Source organism: Chiloscyllium plagiosum, chromosome 5 (assembly GCF_004010195.1).
Source record: "Chiloscyllium plagiosum isolate BGI_BamShark_2017 chromosome 5, ASM401019v2, whole genome shotgun sequence".
Classification (NCBI taxonomy): Eukaryota; Metazoa; Chordata; class Chondrichthyes; order Orectolobiformes; family Hemiscylliidae; genus Chiloscyllium; species Chiloscyllium plagiosum.
In genome coordinates, this window is record NC_057714.1 from 18,433,193 (window position 1) to 18,453,697 (window position 20,505).

General features: G+C 43.9%; 1 long non-coding RNA gene across 1 annotated transcript; it reads left to right on the plus strand.

Moving 5' to 3' along the window:
• The first annotated feature begins 1,252 nt into the window (after window positions 1-1,252).
• On the plus strand, window positions 1,253-16,821 carry LOC122549737. The gene is made up of 3 exons (XR_006311651.1): window positions 1,253-1,494; window positions 14,345-15,165; window positions 16,559-16,821. It is a non-coding gene; the product is annotated as an uncharacterized LOC122549737 (long non-coding RNA).
• The last annotated feature ends 3,684 nt before the right edge of the window (window positions 16,822-20,505 follow it).

Genomic DNA, 20,505 nt, shown 5'->3' on the forward strand with positions numbered 1-20,505 from the left:
ATACGCTCGCGAAATGTACAGGCGGTCGATTCTGGACACTCCGACTCCAGGCCTCACGAAGGTGAAAGCGAGGGAGTCAGGATGGAGATTCTGCCAGATGTCCAGCAGATCGAAGGACTTGACCAAAACACCCAACCGCCTCCCTGACACCAAACCAGACCAGGCACCACCGTGGTCTCTGTCCTCAGGGATGCAGTTAAAGTCTCCCGAGGACAACCCACAGGCCTTTGTCGATGGAGGAGAGGTGAGCAGACACTTTTCCATAGAAGCGTGTTTGCCTTGGTCTGATGGTTGGAGTGTAAATGTTCACTAAGGGAAGCACCATGCCACCCCCCGCCGAACCATCAAGTGAAGTAAATAGCCTGCCACAGGCTCCCTGACCCCCAAGATCTCCAGCTGAAAATACGAGGCCAACAAGGTAGTCACCCCGCCAGATCTGCAGGTGAGGTGACTCCTGTAGACTCCCCCGTGCCAGGTGGCTTCGTTTCCCAGTGGGTTTCTTGCAGGAAGCACACCACATATCTCCTGTCCTGAAGGGCCAAGAGAGTCTGGAATCTGCACTGTGACTCGCAGCTGCCGTTGATGTTGAGGCTGGCTCTGGTAGTCTTCATTGTCAGCAGTAGTGCACAACCACCCCCAAAACCAAATACACGTATTCTCACTGAGAGGACAAGGGAGGTGTGCAAAAAGCTCCTGACATACTTTTGCTCATTAATGTCCAGCCCAGGAGCTCCAGCGGTCAAGTGGCAGTTGGGCTCTATACAGGCAACTGCAAGTTTCCTCAATAAATTCCTGAAGTTCTCAGAGAGTGTGAGGGGGAGCACAGGGGGGGGGGGGTGGGGGGGGGGTACCTGGGAGTCAAAAACTTCACTGGAGAAAGACTCCACATCATCTCCAGTGTCCACCAGAGCCTGAACCCTCCTCTGAAATGGTGGCAGCAGAAAGACCTAGGGCTCTAGGAAGGTCAGGCCATGATACAGGAGGATTTGCCTCAGGCTCACTCTCAGGAACAGACAGCACCACAGGGAAGACCTCTCCCTACAGGGAGCAGCACTTCTTCCCTGAGGAGACAATGACCTTTGTAGACATCCACCCTGGAGGTCATGGGGTCTGAGGCTCCTCCCCCCAGTGTCATCAGGAACATGATTAGGGGCTAGGGGAAAGCAGTAGGTGTGGTAAGCTGGCTGTGTCACTTCCTGTCCCACCCTAGGATATCAGGTGACAATGGGTAAGGTAGGGGCCTAGCTTTCTGCCCAGGACCCAGCTACTGCAGGATAGCTGGGGCAGGAGCAGCTGAGTCTAAGGCATTGGCTACTTTGGCTAGGGCCTGCCATTTTAGGGCTCCCCATGGTGCACTGCTGGACAGCCTCAGATGGTCATCTTCTGTGTGGACATCAAGTAATAAGGCGATCCCGATTCTAGAAGGCCCAGGCAGTAGTGGCAACAGTCCAGAATTTGGTGAGGCCCAGGCAACAACAGTGGAGACAGGCCCAGGTAACAGTGAATCTGGGGAGGCCCAGGCTGCAATAGCAGAGTTGGGTAGATCCAGGCAGTAGTAGTAGTAGCAGCAGCAACAACAACAGCAGTTCACACAGTCCAAAAGGAAAAACAAAATGAAAAGGCAACAAGTCTTCCTCCTCACAGCAGTAACACTGGCTGTGCCCACCCAGCTTGGAGTCAGTCCCCTGAATTGAGGAAATTCTGATCTCCTCAATTGTATTTTTCTTTTACTCATTTTTCTCTTTTGTTTATTTATGTCCTGGTTATATTAGTCAGCCAGGGCTTTCCTGATTGGGATTGTTAACTTGGACCAATGAAGGATCCTTTAGTCAAAAAGATCCAGCTGGATCCAATCACTACTTCCCTCAACCATCTCCCCCCCCCAACTCCAGGGATGTTGGCCTGAGCTTTCTTTTGTGGCTTTTCTTACAACATTTTCACCCCAGCTCCAGTTCCTCTGACACAGGTGGCATATACCAGACTGTAGTCTAGCTCTTGTGGCCAGAGCATCTCAGGAGAGTTTTGTTCTCTTCTGGCAGTAATGGTATTGAGACTGCATCCATCTTGGACTCTGAGGTTTTCCTCTATGCTAGGCAGAGGGGAAGAACCTACAGTTTCTGACAGGCCTTCTGGCTGTTGAGGGGCCAGGTATGTTTTGCTTCTGTGCTGTTTGCAGGGTAACAGGTTTCAGGTGATCATGTGTTTGGTCGGGACCCCAGCTTTGTAAGTCATGGGACCTGACCCCACATCAACCCCTCCTTGTACCCATTCAGGGCCATTTCCATGATTCTGGCATCAAACTCTGTCCCCTGAATTAAATTGTCACTCTCGCTTAGAGGTGGAATGTGGCTGGCATTGGCATTCCTACTGCTGTTTCACCCTATCCCCCAGGTCTGGGAATTTCAGCTTTAACCTATTGGAGTTTTCTCCCCATTAGCAACTCTGCTGGAGTTATCCCTGCTGTTGCACATGGGGTGGTCCTATAATCGAACAGAAACTGGGACAGTTTCGTATCAAGTGGCACTCCACACTGCATTCTCAAGCCTGCCTTCAATGTTTGGACCATACCTTCTGCTAGACCATTGGACATTGGATGGTGTGGAGCTGTCCATATTAGCCAAATGCAAGTTGACTTTAGGAAATGTTCGAATTCCCTGCTGGTAAATGACGTCCCATTGTCTGTGACCAATACTTCCAGGAGTCCATGTATCGCTGACCATGCTTGCAGCCTCTCAATCGTCATTCCTGAGTTTGCTGAATGAACTTAATGCGCATCCAACCATTTTGAATGGGATTCCATGATGGCCAGGAACATTGAGCCCATGGAAGGACCAGCAATGTCAACATGCAACAGAGTCCAGGATTTACCCAGCAATTTTCACAAATTTGGGGGCACTGCTGGTGGCAACTTTAGTCCCTGTTGGAACTCTGGGCTCTGCCCCACAACATAGCTATGTCGGTGTCCAACCCTGACCACCAAAGTTTCTTACTGGCATCTTCATCTTGGAAAGCTTTTCCAGCAACACATTTCCATCTCTTCATCTTGGAAACCCTGGGGAGTTCAGCCAGTGTAAGGTGGCAACATGTACCTGGAACACCCTTGCTCCCCACAGTAACATGCCATCCTCTACGGCGATCTGGTCTTGCCAGGTCCAGAAAGGTTTCAATCCTGGTTGTGATGGCCCTATTGTTTCCTCCATTACCACTAGCTGTTTTAACTTTGCTTCAACAGGATCTTTGTTTCCACATTCAGATATTGTCAGTGGTGACTGGAAGGGTGTCCAGGCAGTTTAAGACCAAATTAGACTTTCTGGGAGGCACCAGCATGAGGTATCTGCCAGTAGCAGTCAGCTCAAGGCACCCACATTAGCCACTTGGCTTCCTGGACAGCGTTCTAATTTGTACTTATGTGCACTGAGAATAAAGGCCCAATGCTGATTTCTACCAGAAAAGTTGGGTGGGACCGCCTTGTCTTCTTTCAGTAGCCCTAGCAGGCGTTTGTAATCTGTTACTATGACAAAGTCCCATCCATAAAGGTACTGATGGAACTTCCTCAAACCAAAGATGACTGCCAAAACTTCCTTCTCTATCTGCTCATATTTGTGTTTGTACCAGCCAAAGTCTGGGAAGCATATGCTATCGGGCAATCCGCCCTCTTTGGGCTACCAGTGAGCTAACACTATCCCAGTACCACACAGGGAGGCATTGCATGTCAGCTGTGCCTCTCGCTTCAGATCATTGTGGGCCAACACCTTAGATGACGATAGCTGCTTTATTTATTTCCTTGAAGGCTACCTCTTTGGTACATGACCATTTTCAATGCTAGACCATTTTCAATGCTGAATGTTTTTCAATAGCAAATGTGTGCCAAGGTGGAGGCCAGCTTACATATGAATTTTCCATAATCGCTAACCCAAAGAAAGACCTAACTCAAGTATAGACTTGGGAGCTAGGGCTCCTTTGATTGCCCTCACTTTCTCTTCCAATGGATATAATTTGGTTTTGTCAACTCTGTAATCCAGGTAGGTCACTTGAGGCACCTGGAAGACATTTATTTCCCTTCAAAAGCATATGCCCGCCTGAGTGAAATGTTTAAGCACTATGTACAAGTTCTCCAAGAGCTCTTTATTGGTCTTCTGTTATTAGTTATTAGTGCACCATCCAAATAAATGGCAACCCTTTAAAATGTTCTCCATGGTCTGCTGAAAAGGGTGCAGGCTGATATCCTAACTGGCGGTCTTGTACATTTTATAGAAACCTTTATGGGTGTTAATTGTAGCATACGTCTGGTACTCTTCATCCAGTTGCAATTGCAGGTAGGCGTGGCTCATGTTCGACTTCATAAAGGACAGTGCCCCCGCTAACTTTTGTATAAGTCCTCTCTACCAGGGATTGGGTATTTATCCAGCTGTGAGATGCAGTTTACTGTTTGCTTAAAATCCCCAGAAAGACAAACTCAGCCATCAGTCGTCTTAATTGGTACAACTTAATTGCCCATTCTGCAAACTGCACTGGTTTAAAGATTCCTTCACTGTCCAGCCTCCTGATTTCTGCCTCTACTTTTGTTCGTAAGGCAAATGGCACTGGGTGGGCCTTGTAAAATCTCAGAATTGCTTCCTAATCAATATATAAAGTGGCGTTGGCCCCTTTGATAGTCCCAAGCCATTCCTGAAATACTCCTGGATATTTCAGTGGCCCTTCACTAAGGCTGTCATTTCCAAATTGAAAAATGTTCAGCCAATCCAAGTGAATCTTTCTCAACCATTTCATTTCAACAGGCTCAAGCCTTTTACTACCATTAGAGGTAACTGCACCAATTACTTTTCATAGGAGATTGGAATTGAAGTCATATCCTTAATCTGCAATAGTTCCCTAGTTATGTTCTCAGTCTGGTTGAGGTCTTCTGCAAACATAAGGGTTGAGTCCAAAGGAAATCTTGTTAAAAACAGATTCTGTAACCGATATAGCTGCACTGGTATTGACTCCATGGGAACTGGGTTACCATTTTAACCAAACGTTAATCTTAATCAGTTATGATTTAGATGTCACTGAACAATTTAATTGTTCCAACCCAAGTGTAAAAGGCACTCTCCTAGGTACTGGCCTGAGAGTTTTCTTACTCAAGTCAGGTCTTAGCAAACAAGGTTAAGGAAAATCCCAAAGCCTTTTATTCGTATATAAGAAGCAAGAGGATAACTAAAGAAAGGGTTGGCCCACTCAAGGACAGAAGAGGAAAGTTATGCATGGAGTCAGAGAAAATGGGTGAGATTCTTAATGAGTACTTTGCGTCGGTATTCACTGAGTAGAGGGACATGTTGAGTTTAGGGATAGATGTTTGATTACTCTAGGTCAATTCGGCATAAGGAAGGAGGAAGTGTTGGGTATTCTAAAAGGCTTTAAGGTGCACAAGTCCCGAGGTCCAGATGGGATATGTCTCAATTACTGAGGGAAGCAAGAGGAAATAATTGGGGCCTTAACAACTATCTTGAACACAGGTGAGGTCTCAGAGGACTGGAGAATTGTCCTCTTGTTTAAGAATGGGATAATGAAGGTTGTTATAAACTGATGAGCCTGACGTCAGTGGTAGGAAAACTGCTGAAGATACTGAGGGATAGGATCTATTTACATTTAGAAGAAAATGGGCTTATCAGTGACAACATGGTTTTGTGCAGGGAAGGTCATGTCTTAGAAACTTAACAGAATTCTTTGTCACTTCCTCAAAGTTGTTTGATGAGGGAAGGGCTGTAGAAGTCACATACATGGACCTCAGTAAGGTGTTTGATAAGGTTCCCCATGGTAGGCTGATGGAGAAAGTGAAGTCACATGGGATCCAGGGTGTACTAGCTAGATGGATAGAGATCTGACTGGGCAGCAGAAGACAGTAGTAGCGGAAGGGAGTTTCTCAAAATGGAGAACTGTGACCAGTGGTGTTTCACATGGATCCGTTTTGGGACCACTGTTGTTTGTGATTTACATAAATGACTTGTACGAAGGTATAGGTGGTCTGATTAGTAAGTTTGCAGATGACATTAAGTTGTGAAGTAGCAGATAGTGAAGGGGACTGTCAGAGAATGCAGAATATAGATAGACTGGAAAGTTGGGCGAAGAAATGGCAGATGGAGTTCAATCCTAGCAAATATGAGGTCATTTTGGAAGATCCAATTCAAGAGCAAATGAGACAGTAAATGGTAAAGCTCCAGGGAAAACTGATGTACAAAGAGATCTGGGTGTTCAAGTCCATTGTACCCTGAAGGTGTCAATGCAGATCGATAGTGGTCAAGAAGCCATACGGCATGCTTTCCTTCATCAGACAGGGTATTGAGTACAAGTGTTGGCAGGTCATGCTATAGTTGTATAAGACTTTGGAATACTTCTTACAGTTCTGGTGACCATGTTACCAAAAGGATGCGGATGCTTTAGAGAGGGTACAGAGGAGGTTCATCAGGAAGTTGCCTGGTATGGAGTGTGCTAGCTATGAAGAGAAGTTGAATAGATTAGGATTATTTTCATTAGAAAGATGGAGGTTGAGGGAGGACCTGATTGAGGTCTACAAAATCATGAGAAGTACAGACCAGGTGGATAGCAAGAAGCTTTTTCCCCACAGTGGGGGACTCCATTACTAGGGGTCACCAGTTCAAGGTGAGAGGGAAAAAGCTTAATGGAGATATGCATGGAAAGATTTTTATGCAGAGGGCGCCTGGAATGCATTGCCAGTGGAGGTGGTAAAGGTGGGCACAATAGTGTCATTTAAGATGTATCTAGACAGATACACAAATGGGCAGGGAGCAGAGAGATACAGATCCTTAGAAAATAGGTGACAGGTTTAGATAGAGGATCTGGATCAGCTCAGGCTTGGAAGGTTGAAAGGCCTGTTCCTATGCTGTACTTTTCTTTGTTCTTTGACTCCTTTGCTGTTTTGAGTCTGTAAACCAACAGCAACTACAATGGCTTGCCAGTTCAGATCCTGAAGAACCTTTTAGCCACTTGGCCAAGGCTCAGCTTTGTTGTGGGCTTGCCTGGGGTCCCTCGGCTCAGGACATGCCCTGAGTGAGGCTCTGTGATTGCCTACGCTCACGTGGTCTTCCCCAAGCTCAGTTAGATGGGTGAGGGAGTCGACTTCCACTGGGATGCCCTGTAGCTCCCATGCTCCACTTGCCGCATTTTCTCATGACAAAGCCAGTGTCATGCCTGTTTGAAGTCCACCTGTCTTCAGTTAGTAGGTGCTTCTGCATGGTTACGCTATTAATCCCACATACCAAATGGTCTTTCAGCATCTAATTCAATGTTAACCCAAAATCACATTGCAGCAAGGGCGGAGAGAACGAGGTCCAGGGGGCTGCCTGGAAGCTAAGCTAACCATTTAAAAAGCTCACCTTGGGAGTCTGTGGCCTCCATTTTAATTACAGCGAGGCCAGAGAGAATGCAGACCAGGAATCTGCCAGGAAGGCAAACAAACAGTTTAAAAAGCTGATATATTTGGACAGTGTGGTGTCTCCGCCCTCCTCCTCTAACCAAAAAGGGGACTCTGGTATGTTGATAAGGTAAGGATTTTCTGTTTTTTTAAATTTTATTTTGTGATTGGTTTAAAAAAAAACTTCTTCCCTTTTTCGTAACTTTAGTCTTAATTTAGGTAAAGCTTAAGATTAAAAATGGCAGGAGATCTTGGACCTATGTTATGCTCCTCTTCCTCAATGTGGAAGCTCAAGGACACAGCTGATGTCCCTGGCTCCTTCACGTGCAAGAAAAGTCCAGTTGCAGCTCTTGTTGTACTGCATGACGGCTCTGGAGCTGTGGATGGACTCACTTTAGAGCGATGCTGAGGGGGTCGTGGATAGCACGCTTAGTGAATTGGTCACACCACAGATTAGGATTGCTGAGGGAGAAAGGGAATAAGTGACCAAAAGGCAGAGAAAGAACAGGAAGGCAGTGCAGGTGTCCCCTGTGGTCATCTCTGTCCAAAACAGGTATACCGCTTTGGATACTGCTGGGGGAGATGGCTCACCAGGGAAGGCAGCAGTAGTCAAGTTCCTGGCACTGTGGCTGGCTTTGCTCTGTACAGAAGGTCAGGAAATAGTGGAAGGGGAATAGTCAAAGGGAATTCATTTGTAAGGGGAATAGACAGGTGCTTCTGTGATCGAAAATGAGATTCCTGAATGGTATGTTGCCTCCCAAATACCCTGGTCAGGAATGTCTCAGATTGACTGCATAATATTCTCGAGGAGGGTGAAGAGACAGTTGTCATGGTGCATGTAGGCACCAGTGATATAGGTTAAAAAATGGGATGCGATCCTAAAAGAAGAATTTAGGGAGTTTAGGAAACAAGTTTTAAAAAGTAGGACCTCGGAGGTAGTAATCTCAGGATTGCTACCAGTGCTACGTGCTAGTCAGAATAGGAATGATTGAATAATCGGGATAAAATGCGTGGCTTGAGAGATGATGCAGGAGGGAGGGGTTCAGATTTTTGGGACATTGGGACTGGTTCTGAGGGAGGTAGAACTATTACAAATTGGATGGCTTACACCTGGCCCAGACCGGAACCAATGTCCTTGGGGGTGCTTTTTCTAACGTTGTTGGGCAGGGTTTAAACTAATGTGCTGGGGGATGGGAACCATATGAGGAGGTTAGTGGACAGTAAGGAGGTAGTAACTAAAGCCTGTAAGGACCTAGTTAATGAAGTCAGCGTGACTAGTGGGAAGAGTAGGCAGGAAGTGGAGGATGAACACAGAGGGACTGGTGATCTGAGGTGCATTTGTTATAATGTAAGAAGTACAGCAGGTAAGGCAGATGAATTTAGAGTTTGGATTAGTACCTGGGAGCATGATGTTATAGCTATTACTTGGACTTAATTGAGGAAAGGGCAAGATTGGCAACTAAATATCCCAGGATATTGATGCTTCAAGCAGGATAGAGATGGAGGTAAAAGGGGCCGAGGAGTTGCATTATTGGTCAAAGAAGATATCACAGCTGCGCTGAAGGAGGGCACTATGGAGAACTCGAGCAGTGAGGCAATATGGGCAGAGCCCAGAGGGTAGGTGCAGTAACAATTTTGGGATTGTACTACAGGCCTCCCAGCAGCAAACATAAGATAGAGGTACAAATATGTAGAGACATCAGAGAAAGATGTAGGAACAACAGGGTGGTGGTGATAGAGTTTATTTTTCCCACTTTGACTGGGATTCACTTAGTATTAGAGGTCTGGTTGGAGCAGAATTTGTAAGGAGCATCCAGGAGAGCAGTATGTAAATAGTCCAACTCAGGAAGGGGCCATACTGGACCTGGTGTTGGGGAATGAACCTGGCCAGGTGGTTGAATTTTCAGTAGGGGATTACTTTGGGAATAGTGATCACAATTCCATAAGTTTTCGAATACTCATGAACTAAGAGTGTGCTCCTAAAGGAAGAGTGCTAAATTAGGGAAGGCCAACTATACCAAAGTTTGGCAGGAGCTGGGGAATGTAGATTGGGAGCAGCTATTTGAAGGGAAATCCACATTTGATATGTGGGAGGCTTTTAAAGAGAGGTTGATTGTGAAAATGAGGGATGGAAATGGCAAGATTAGGGAACCGTTGATGACAGGTGAAATTGTGAGACCAGCCAAGAGGAAAAAGGATGCGTACATAAGGTCAAGGCGACTGAAGATAGACAAAGTTTTGGAAGAATATTGAGAATGTAGGACAAATCTGAAATGAGAAATTAAGAGGGCTAATAGGGGTCATGAGATATCCTCAGCAAGCAGGATTAAGGAAAACTCCAAAGCCTTTTATTCATATCAGGAGCAAAAGGCTAACTAGGGAAAGGGTTGGCCCATTTAGGGACAAAGGAAGAAAGATATGTGTCGAGTCCCAAAGGAGAGGGACATAGTGGATGTTGAGGTGAGGGATAGATCTTTAATTACTCTAGGTCAAGTCAGTATAGGGAAGGAGGAAGTGTTGTGTATTCTAAAAGGCATTCAGATGGACAAGTCCCCAGGTCCAGATGGGATATATCACAGGTTTCTGAGGGAAGCAAGAAAGATAATAGCTGGGGTCTTAACAGCTATCTTTGCAGCATCCTTGAATACAGGTGAGGTGAACACAGAGGACTGGAGAATTGCTCATGTTGCCCTCTTGTCTAAGAAGGGTAGCAGGGGTAACCCAGGTGATTATAGACAGGTGAGCCTGATGTCAGTGGTAGGGAAGCTGCTGAAGTTACTGAGGGATAGGATCTATTTACATTTGGAAGAAAATGGGCTTATCAGTTAAAGACAACATGATTTTGTGCAGGGAAGGTCATGTCTTACCAACTTAATTGAGTCTTTGAGGAAGTGACAAAGTTGATTATGAGGGAAGGGCTGTAAGTATCATTTAGAGTCATAGAGGTGTACAGCACGGAAACAGACCCTTCGGTCCAACTCGTCCATGCCGACCAAATATCCCAACCCAATCTAGTCCCACCTGCCAGCACCTGGCCCATATCTGTCCAAACCCCTCCTATTCATATACCCATCCAGATGCCTTTTAAATGTTGCAATTGTACTAGCATCCACCACTTCTTCTGAGCTTATTCCATACATGTACCACCCTCTGTGTGAATAAGTTGCCCCTTAGGTCTCTCTTATATCTTTTCCCGCCTTTTAAATGTTGCAATTGTACTAGCATCCACCACTTCTTCTAGCAGCTTATTCCATACATGTACCACCCTCTGTGTGAATAAGTTGCCCCTTAGGTCTCTCTTATATCTTTTCCCTGTCACCCTAAACCTATGCCCTCTAATTATGCACTTTCTCCACACCAGGAAAAAGACTTTGTCTACTTATCCAATCCATGCCCCTCATGATGTTATAAATCTCTATAAGGTTACCCCTTAGCCTCTGATGCTCCAGAGAAAACAGCCCTAGCCTATTCAACCTCTCCCTGTACCTCATCTGATAGGAAGGAGACCAGAATTGTATGCAATATTCCAACAGTGGCCTAACCAATATCCTGTACAGCTGCAACATGACCTCCCAACTCCTGTACTCAATACTCTGACCAATAAAGGAAAAAGCATACCAAATGCCGCCTTCACTATCCTATTTCCCTGTGACTCCACTTTCAAAGAGCTATGAACCTGCACTCCAAGGTCTCTTTGTTCAGCAATACTCCCTAGGACCTTACTATTAAGTGTATAAGTCCTGCTATAAGATTTGCTTTCCCAAAATGCAGCACCCCTCACATTTATCTAAATTAAACTCCAATGCCACTTCTCAGCTCATTGGCCCATATGATTCCTGAAGAAGGGCTAATGCCCGAAACGTCGATTCTCCTGTTCCCTAGATGCTGCCTGACCTGCTGCGCTTTTCCAGCAACACATTTTCATCTCTGATCTCCAGCATCTGCAGACCTCACTTTCTCCCCATATGATCAAGATCCTGTTGTAATGAGGTAACCTTCTTTGCTCTTCACTACACCTCCAATTTTAGTGTCATCAGCAAACTTACTAACTAAAGCTCTTATGCTCACATCCAAATCATTTATATAAATGATGAAAAGTAGTGGACCCGGCACCGATCCTTGTGGGATTCCACTGGTCACAGGCCTTCAGTCATCTACATGAACGTCAGTAAGGCATTTGATAAGGTTACCCATGATAGGCTGATGGAGAAAGTGAAGTCGTGTGGGATTCAAGGTGTACTAGCTAGATGGAGAGAGAACTGGCTGGGCAGCAGGAGACAATAGTAGTGGAAGGGAGTTTCTTAAAGTAGAGAACAGTGACCAGTGCAGTTCCGCAGGGATCCATGCTGGGACCTTGCTGTGATATACATAAATGATCTGGAGGAAGATTAGCAAGATCTGATTAGCAAGTATGCAGATGACATTAGATTGGTGGAGTAGCAGATAGTGAAGGGGACTGTCAGACAATGCAGCAGAATATAGATAGACTGGTGAGTTTGGCGGCGAAATGGCAGATGGGGTTCAATCTGGGCAAATGCAAGGTCATTTTGGAAGATCCAATTCAAGACCAAATAAGACAGTAAACAGAAAAGCCTCGGGGAAAACTGATGTACAGAGAAATCTAGATGTTCAGGTCCATTGTACCTTGAAAGTGGCAGCGCAGGTCAATAGAGTGGTCAAGAAGGCAAACTGCATGCTTTCCCTCATCGGATGGGATATTGAGTACAAGAGTTAGCACGTCATTTTACAGTTGTATAGGACTTTGGTTTGGCCACATTTGGAATACTGTGTACAGTCCTGGTCGCCACATTACCGAAAGGAGGTGGATGCTTTGAAGAGGGTGCAGACGAGGTTCAGCAGGATGTTGCCTGGTATGGAGGATGCAAACTATGAGGAAAGGTTGATAGTTTAGGATTGTTTTCATTAGAAATATGGAGGTTGGGGGGGGGACCTGATTGAGGCTACAAAATCATGAGCAGTGTAGACAGGGTGGATAGCAAGAAGCTTTTTCCCCCAGAGTAGGGGACTCAATTACTAGGGGTCACCAGTTCAAAGTGAGGGGGGGGAAATGTTTAGGGGAAATATACAGGGAAAGTTCTTTATGCAGAGGGTAGTGGGTGCCTGGAATGCTTTGCCAGAGGAGGTGGTAGTGGTGGGAACTATAGCGTCATTTAATATCTATCTAGACAGATACATGAATGGGCAGGAGCAGAGGCATACAGATCCTTAAATAAGTGGCAGGTTTAGATGGAGGATCTGGATTGGTGCAGGCTTAGAGGGCTGAAGAGCCTGTTCCTGTGCTGTAAGGTTCTTTGTTCACGTGCCTCTGCCAGTCATCTCAACCTCAATACAAGTCCCAATACAGATTCTCCCGGATTTTCTAACAGCCGAATAAAACCAATAGCATCTCAGAATTAGAGGAGGTTTGGGATTGTAATATTCCTTAATCAACTCCTTCAACTCTTGGAAGGTTTTTGTCTCTGGTGCCTCTGGGAAAGTAAAGCCCCTTATAACTGAAAAAGCTTCTGGTCTGCAAGCAGTCAGAAGGATTACATGTTGCTTTTTCTTGGCCCCAAGGTAATTTGCCCAGAAAAAAATTGCATTCATTCTGCATACTAGGCCAAGTCTTTAACAGCAGGATCAAACGAGTCAAGCTTCCCAAATAAAGGCATAATGCCAGAAATGCTTACCCCAACTCAAAGATGACTGTTGCAAGTAAACGTCCTTCAGTCACATCCTGTTTTCTCCCATCACCACTGAAATAACTACACAGAGGTCAGTGTCTTGTAACCAAGTCACCCTTTATTTGCTTGTGTACAATGCACTGACTGTAGCCAGCCAGATCGGAGTCTATCACCTGAACTGAGGAGATTTTAATCTCCTGGTCAAAATTTTTAAAAATATATTTTACCGCCTATACGATTAATGTTCTCCATGGCAATTATAAGCCATTGATTCACCAAGTCTCACATTTATTATTAGAGAAATCACAATAAATAAAACTCAATTGAGAATCAATATTTGTGCATCCAGAAGACATTAATTTAGGGAGCCACTTATAAAGGTTCAACTGATAGCATTCTCCTGGTTATATTGGCCAACTAGGGCTTTCCTGTTTGGGGTTGTTAACCTGGGCCAATCAACAACCCCAAACAAGATCCAGCTGGTTCAAATCACTACAGTCTCTCATCACGACAGCACAGTGGCTTAGTGGTTAGCACTGCCTCCTCAAAGTACCAGGAAGCTGGGTTTGATTCTACCCTTAGGTGACTGTCTGTGTGGGGTTTGCACATTCTCTCTGTGTCTGCATAGGTTTCCTCTGGGTGCTCCAGTTTCCTCGCACAGTCCAAAGGTGTGCAGGCTAACTGGGTCAGCCATGGGAAATGCAGGGTTATGGGAGTAAGAGTGTGGGTTTAGATGGAATGCTCTTCGGAGGGTCAATGTGGACTTGATGGGTGACACAATGCACAATCTCATCTGTTCCTCCCATAAATACATTTTAGCTGATAGTTGACTAATTCAATTTCTGTACTTGCCAGTGGCTTTCTTGAAAGTATGTTTCTCTTCTCAATGTATGTGGTCTTATGACAGGACCTCATGACAAAGACAATCCGATCACTGATGGAATCATCTTCCAGTTCTCCAGACTTTCAGGATTCAGCTGGATGTATCCGTCACCTTGATCAATATTCTCTCATTTGCACAGTTGAACACACAATCTTCATGCATAACATTAATAGAGGACTCAAAATGCCTCAATAAGCTTTAAAAACTCTGTTATGTGGATATTGTAGAACTCTTCCCCAGTACTGATAGCATGGTTTCTACTCTTGTATGCCCAGGGTTTTTAATTAGCTGCTGATTCATAGCTTTGCCACTGAGTCAGGGAAAAAAAATCCAATATTTTTCTCATATCTCCTTTTATTTCCACAGTTGCAAAGAGCAAATGATTGGACTCCAACAATGACCTTTGCGCTAGGTATGACTTCAAACAGTGGAACTTTCCCTGATTTCCATTGAGTTCAGTTTCATAGGGCTTCTCGATGCCCACACTTGATCAAAGCTTGCCTTGAAGACAGGACGATTACCTTCACCTCAGCTTTGGAATTCAGCTGTTTTGTCCTTGTTTGGATCACATCTGGAATGAGATCTGGAAATGAGCAACAATGATGATGGCATTTGAGAAATTATCACTTGACCACACTGCTGAGAACACTTTGCATTGATTGAAAATACACTTCTGGGGAGGTAAATGGCCAGTTTGGATTTTTCCCTGGTTTTTGCAGACAGGATATTAACGATCTGTCTCTGGGCAAGCAGCCCAAGACTTCATGGCAGCAAACTAAGGTTGTGTGACTCAATCTGAACTCCCACTGCAACACTTCAATGTTGCATGACTTGTGCTTGTGTTGCAGTGGTATTTTATGTCACATCCTGCAATATTTTCATGGAGTCATCACCAGTTCCAAACTGAAATGGATGGACTCCAAGCACTATGAAAAGGTGATGTCAGACCTCCCTACACAAGTACTAGCCGATCTGCCAATGTGCCAAGTATTTCTTTTCACATGCACTTCAGCCTTTTTCTCTATGGGATCAATTTGAAGTCTTCATCTCAGATCTCTGCAGCAGAATTCACGTGATTGCATCTTTCACAGGGCTGACAGACTCTCAACCTTTTCCCTTTGCTCTGGATGTTGTCTTATAATGAGCTGATCATGCCACTGTGCTATTCTATTTACCATTATCTGGCTGTGAGTGTCAAAGCAAGTGAAAGCATTTCCCTATTATTAATCTCACATTCTACGTCTTGTACGTCTGCCTGGCTAGATTGTCATTCTTGGCTATCAGAAAGGAGAAAAGCAATAGGATACATGAACATTGTCTACGTGGACTTTAGTAAAGTCTTTGACAAGGTTTCACATGGTAGACTAATTAGTAAAGTTAGATCACATGGGATTCAGAGAGAGCTTACCAATTGGATACAAAACTGGCTTGATAGGAGACAGAGGATGGTTATGGAGTGTTGCTTTTCATAATGGATGCCTCTGACCAGCGGTGTTCTGCAGGGATTGATGCTGGATACATTTGTTTGTCATTTATATATATAAATGATTTGGATAAGAATTTAGGAGGCACGGTTAGCAAGTTTGCGGATTACACCAAAATTGATGGGACAGTTGGCAGTGAAAAAGGTTATCTAAGCTTACAAAGAGATTTTAATCAAATGGGCCAATGGGCTGTGGAGTGGCACATTGAGATGGACTTCAATTTGGATAAATGTGAGATATTGCATTTTGGTAAACAAACAAGGGTAGGACTTGGGTAGTGTTGACAATAAGAGAGTAACCTAAGGATCCAGGTACATAGGCCTTTGAAAATTACATCACAGGTAGAGGCATGTAGCAGGCTTGCCTTCATTGTTTGGACCGTTGAGTGTGGGGGCTCGGACGTCATGCTGAGTTTGTACAGGAAATTGGTGAGGCCACTTTGGAATACAATGTACTGTTCTTGTTGACCTGCTATGAATGGGATATTATTAAATTTGAGAAGATTCAGAGAAGATTTATCAGGATTTTGCCAGTTCTAGGGGCTTTAAGTTATAAGGAGAGGTTGGATAGGTTGGGACTTATTTCACTGGAGCGTAGGAGGTTGAGGAGTTACTTTATAGAGGTTTATAAAATCATGGGCAGAGATAAGGTGAATAGCAAAGGTCTTTCCTTGGGTGGAGAGTTCAAAATTAGGGGCATATTTTCAAGGTGAGAGGAAAAAGATTTATTTGGGATCTGAGAGGCAAATCTTTCCACAAAGTGGCCCATATGTGAAATGAACTGCCAGAGGAAGGCATAAAAGCAGATGAAGTTATAATATTTAAAAGGGATTTGGTTAGGTACATGAATAGGAAAGGTTTAGAGGGTTATGAGTCAAATGCAGGCAAGTGGGACTAGTTTAGTTTGGGAACTTGGTCGGCATGGACTAGTTGCACCGATGGATCTGTTTCCATGTTATATCATTCTAATTGAGCTAAGGTGAAGGAAAGCAAGAGATACAGCTTTTCAGTCATGAGAGATTGTGGGATTGGTGAAGAGGGGTGGATCTAACTAGAAGTACTATGTTTCAATATGTCATTATCTTTATTTGTTTCAGCCCCATTACTGGCCACAACCCAAGACACATCTGCATTTGTGGTAGTGATAACCATCTCTTCTAACATTGTAAGGACATGTAGCCACGCTGCTCCCCTCTGGACAATCTGTTCAGGCGACTGTCATGGATGAACGATGGTTAATAACTGGCAATGTATGTAAGCTATGAGATGTGGGTGGTAAGGCTTGTGCTCGTGTGTGAAGGCAAAGTGAAACTATGAATGTGAGTCATTGTTTATACAGACTGAGAGAAATTAAATATAAGGTTATGGTGAATTTGGACAGGTGTGAGGCTCATGGTTTACTTATAAGGATTTAACACCTGAAGATTAAACGCACTGACCTTGACCATCTGTTAAATATGTTTAGGTACTGCATCCAGATCCTCAGTGTTACACTGTTTATGTTGACAGTGGCAATTTGGTCTCACTTGCCTTCATAACATTTGACTGAAGACCTTCCTGGCCTGCATTGGATGGAAAATCTCTCTCCTCTAGTTCTTTCACTAAAGATTCCAGCACTGCCATTGGAAATCTTAGAGCATGTCTTCTGCCCTTTAGCATCATACTATATCATCTTGTAGACCGTCTACTCCAGCCACTTCCAAATCCTGCTCTAGCCCAATTGCACCTCCTGTTTAAGAGGTGCACATTAAGTAGCACATGTTAGTTTTAGGTGGAATCAGCTTGGTAGAAACCTAGACAAGCACTCAATATTGTATTTAGCACTGTGTGCTAGTATCATATAAATTAGTAGGCATTATATGCCTGTTGTCCAAATCTGAACAAATGTTCATGGGTTAATCCTGCATTGCAATTCCTGTGCCCATTTTCAATGGATTTTGGGTTTAACACTAAGTCTGTAAAAAGAAAAATCAGCATAATTTAAGACGTTTTTAAAATTTTTCTAGGAGGAGCTCTGAGATGTTGGAAGCCAGTCAAATCTTGCATTGAGGGTACTTTCTCAAGTTTAAATTAAATTCCAGTCATTTCCATCACAACTCCAGCAGAGCACTTGCCAATGAACCAAAAAATTGACAGGTATGTCAACTTAGTTGCCTCCATCCAACCCAAGTATAATGTGAAAAATTAGGATGTGGGTAGGAACTTGCAAGGTTGAAAATTATAAGCAGTAGCCCTAGTTGGAACAGTGTCCACTACTCTGATAACAGCATTGGGCACTTACTAGCCTGCTACGGAGTAAGCAACATTGTGACCAAAGATGTTGACTATAGGTAACCACAGATTTTTTTTGCTTTAACATTTTTTTTTGCTAATGTTGTTATTTAAGGAGATCTTTCCAGAGAATGTCAGAAGGAAATCAGTAACCTCCCTCGAGTTAAAGCTGGGGATTTTGGAGTATTGTGAACAGTGAGGATGATAGTGATAAAAATTGAGGTCACAGGCTGAATGAATTGTTGGATTAGAGATGGGTTAAATTTAATGCAGAGAAGTGCAAAGTGATTTATTTAGCTAGAAAACAGGAGGAGAAGCAACAGAAAATACAGGGTACAATTCCAAAGGGTGTGCAAAAGCAGAAGAATCTTGGGGTAGATGTGGAGAGGTGTTTCCTTTTATTGGATAATCTAGATCTAGGGTCATTCATTTACAAGAGAGATTAGGCAAACCTTTTTTTTTCTGAGCATTGAGAATGCTGTTCTTAAAAAGGTAGAGGATGCAGAGTCACTGACATCTTTTTAAGGCAGACGTAGATAGATTATTGTTAGCAAGGGATTGGAAACTTAGCAGGGGTAGCAGGAATGTGGATTTAAGATTAAAATCTAATCAGCTATGACCTTATTGAATAGCAGAGTAGGATTGAGGAGCTGAATGGTCTGTTTGTGATTCAAACATTGGTATTAAATGTAGATGCAAATCATTACAGGCTGCAGGCTAGGTTGAGAATAAAGGATCTCAGACATTATAAATAGGGGCATATGCAAGCAAGTTATAATAAACCCGCATAAAACACAGTTCTACCTCAGTTGGAGGTGAATTGTATGTCCAGTTCTGGGCACCATGTTTTAGAATAATTGTGAAAGAATTAGAGATTGTACAGAAAAGATTCATGAGAAAAGTTCATCATCTTTTGCAGCCATTGAATACAACCTATCCAGGTAACCATGGAGGACAGAGGTTAAGTGAAAACTTGAAATAGACGTGCTCAACGTCATAAAAGAGCACGGTTGGAAAGAAAGCTGATTCCTATCAGAAGGATCGAGACCCAGTGGATACCGGTCAAAGGTTATTAGCAAACGAAACAATGATAACCTGGAGAAAAGCTTTTGTTTTTACAGAGCTAGATGGGTTGCTGTCAGAGAGCTTGCTGGAACATAATGGACAGATAAGACTTTGTTCTATGTAATGAGCATTCTATAATTCTTTCTCATTTTAGAACATAGAACATTACAGAGCAGTCCAGGCACTTCAGCCCTCGATGATACTCCGACCTGTGAAACTGATCTGAAGCCCATCTAACCTACATTATTCCATTCTCATCCATATACCTATCCAATGACCATGCCTGTGAAAGTTGGCGAGTCTACAACTGTTGCAGGCAGTGCGTTCCAAAATCCTACTACTGTCTGAGTAAAGAAACTACCTCTGACATCTGTCCTATATCGATCACCCCTCAATTTGAAGCGATGTTCCTTTGTGCTGGCCATCACCATTGAGGAAAAAGGCTCTACCTGTCCACTTGATATAACTCTGCTATGTCTCAATTAAGTTGCCTCTCAACCTTCTCCTCTCTAACGAAAATAGCTTCAGGTCCCTCAATCTTTCCTCGTAAGACCGTCCCTCCATACCAGGCAACATCCTAATAAATCTCCTCTGAACACTTTCCAAAACTTCCACATCCTTCCTATAATGTAGTGACCAGACCTGTACGCAATACTCCAAGTGCAGCCGCTCCAGAATTTTGTACAGCTGCAGCATGACCTCATGGTTCCGAAACTCGATCCCTCTACCAATAAAAGCTAACACACCGTATGCCTTCTTAACAGCCCTGTCAACCTGGGTGGCAACTTTCAGGGATCTACATATATGGACACAAAGATTTCTCTGCTTATCTACACCGCCAAGAATCTTACCATTCGCCCAGTACTCAGCACTCCTGTACTCCTTCCAAGGTAAATCACCTCACTTTTTTCTGCATTAAACTCCATTTTCCACCTCTCAGCCCAGCTCTGCATCTTATCTATGTCCCTCTGTAACCTAGCACATCCATCGGGACTATCTACAACTGTACCGGCCTTAATGTTGTCCGCAAATTTACTAACCCATCCTTCCACACACTCATCCATGTCGTTTATGAAAATGACAAACCACAGTGGACCCAAAACAGATCCTCGCAGTACACCACTAACAATTGAACTCCATGATGAACATTTCCCATCAACCACCACCCTCTGCCTTCTTTCAGCTAGCCAATTTCTGATCGAAACCGCTAAATTACCCTCAAGCCGATGCCTACATATTTTGTGCAGTAGCCTACCATGGGGAACCTAATCAAACACTTTTCTGAAATCCATAAACATCACATCAGTGACTTTACTCTCATCCACTTGTTTGGTCACCTTCTCAAAGAACTCAATAAGGTCTGTAAGGCACGACCTACCCTTCACAAAATAATGTTGACTATCTCTCAGCAATTTATTCCTATTGAGATCACTATAAATCCTATCTCTTATAAACCTTGTCCAATACTTAACCCACAAATGAAGTAAGGCTCACGGGTCTATAATTACCAGGGTTGACTCTACTCCCCTTCTTAAACAAGGGAAAAACGTTTGCTATCCTCCACTTTGTTTCTGCTTTGACAATACTGTCAATTGGGAGCACGTTTACATCTATTTGTGAATTCAGCATTGTTCATGGATTGAACTTAGACCTTCCTGACCTAAATCATATGAACATAAACTACATAGAAAACATGTCACTTGAGTTA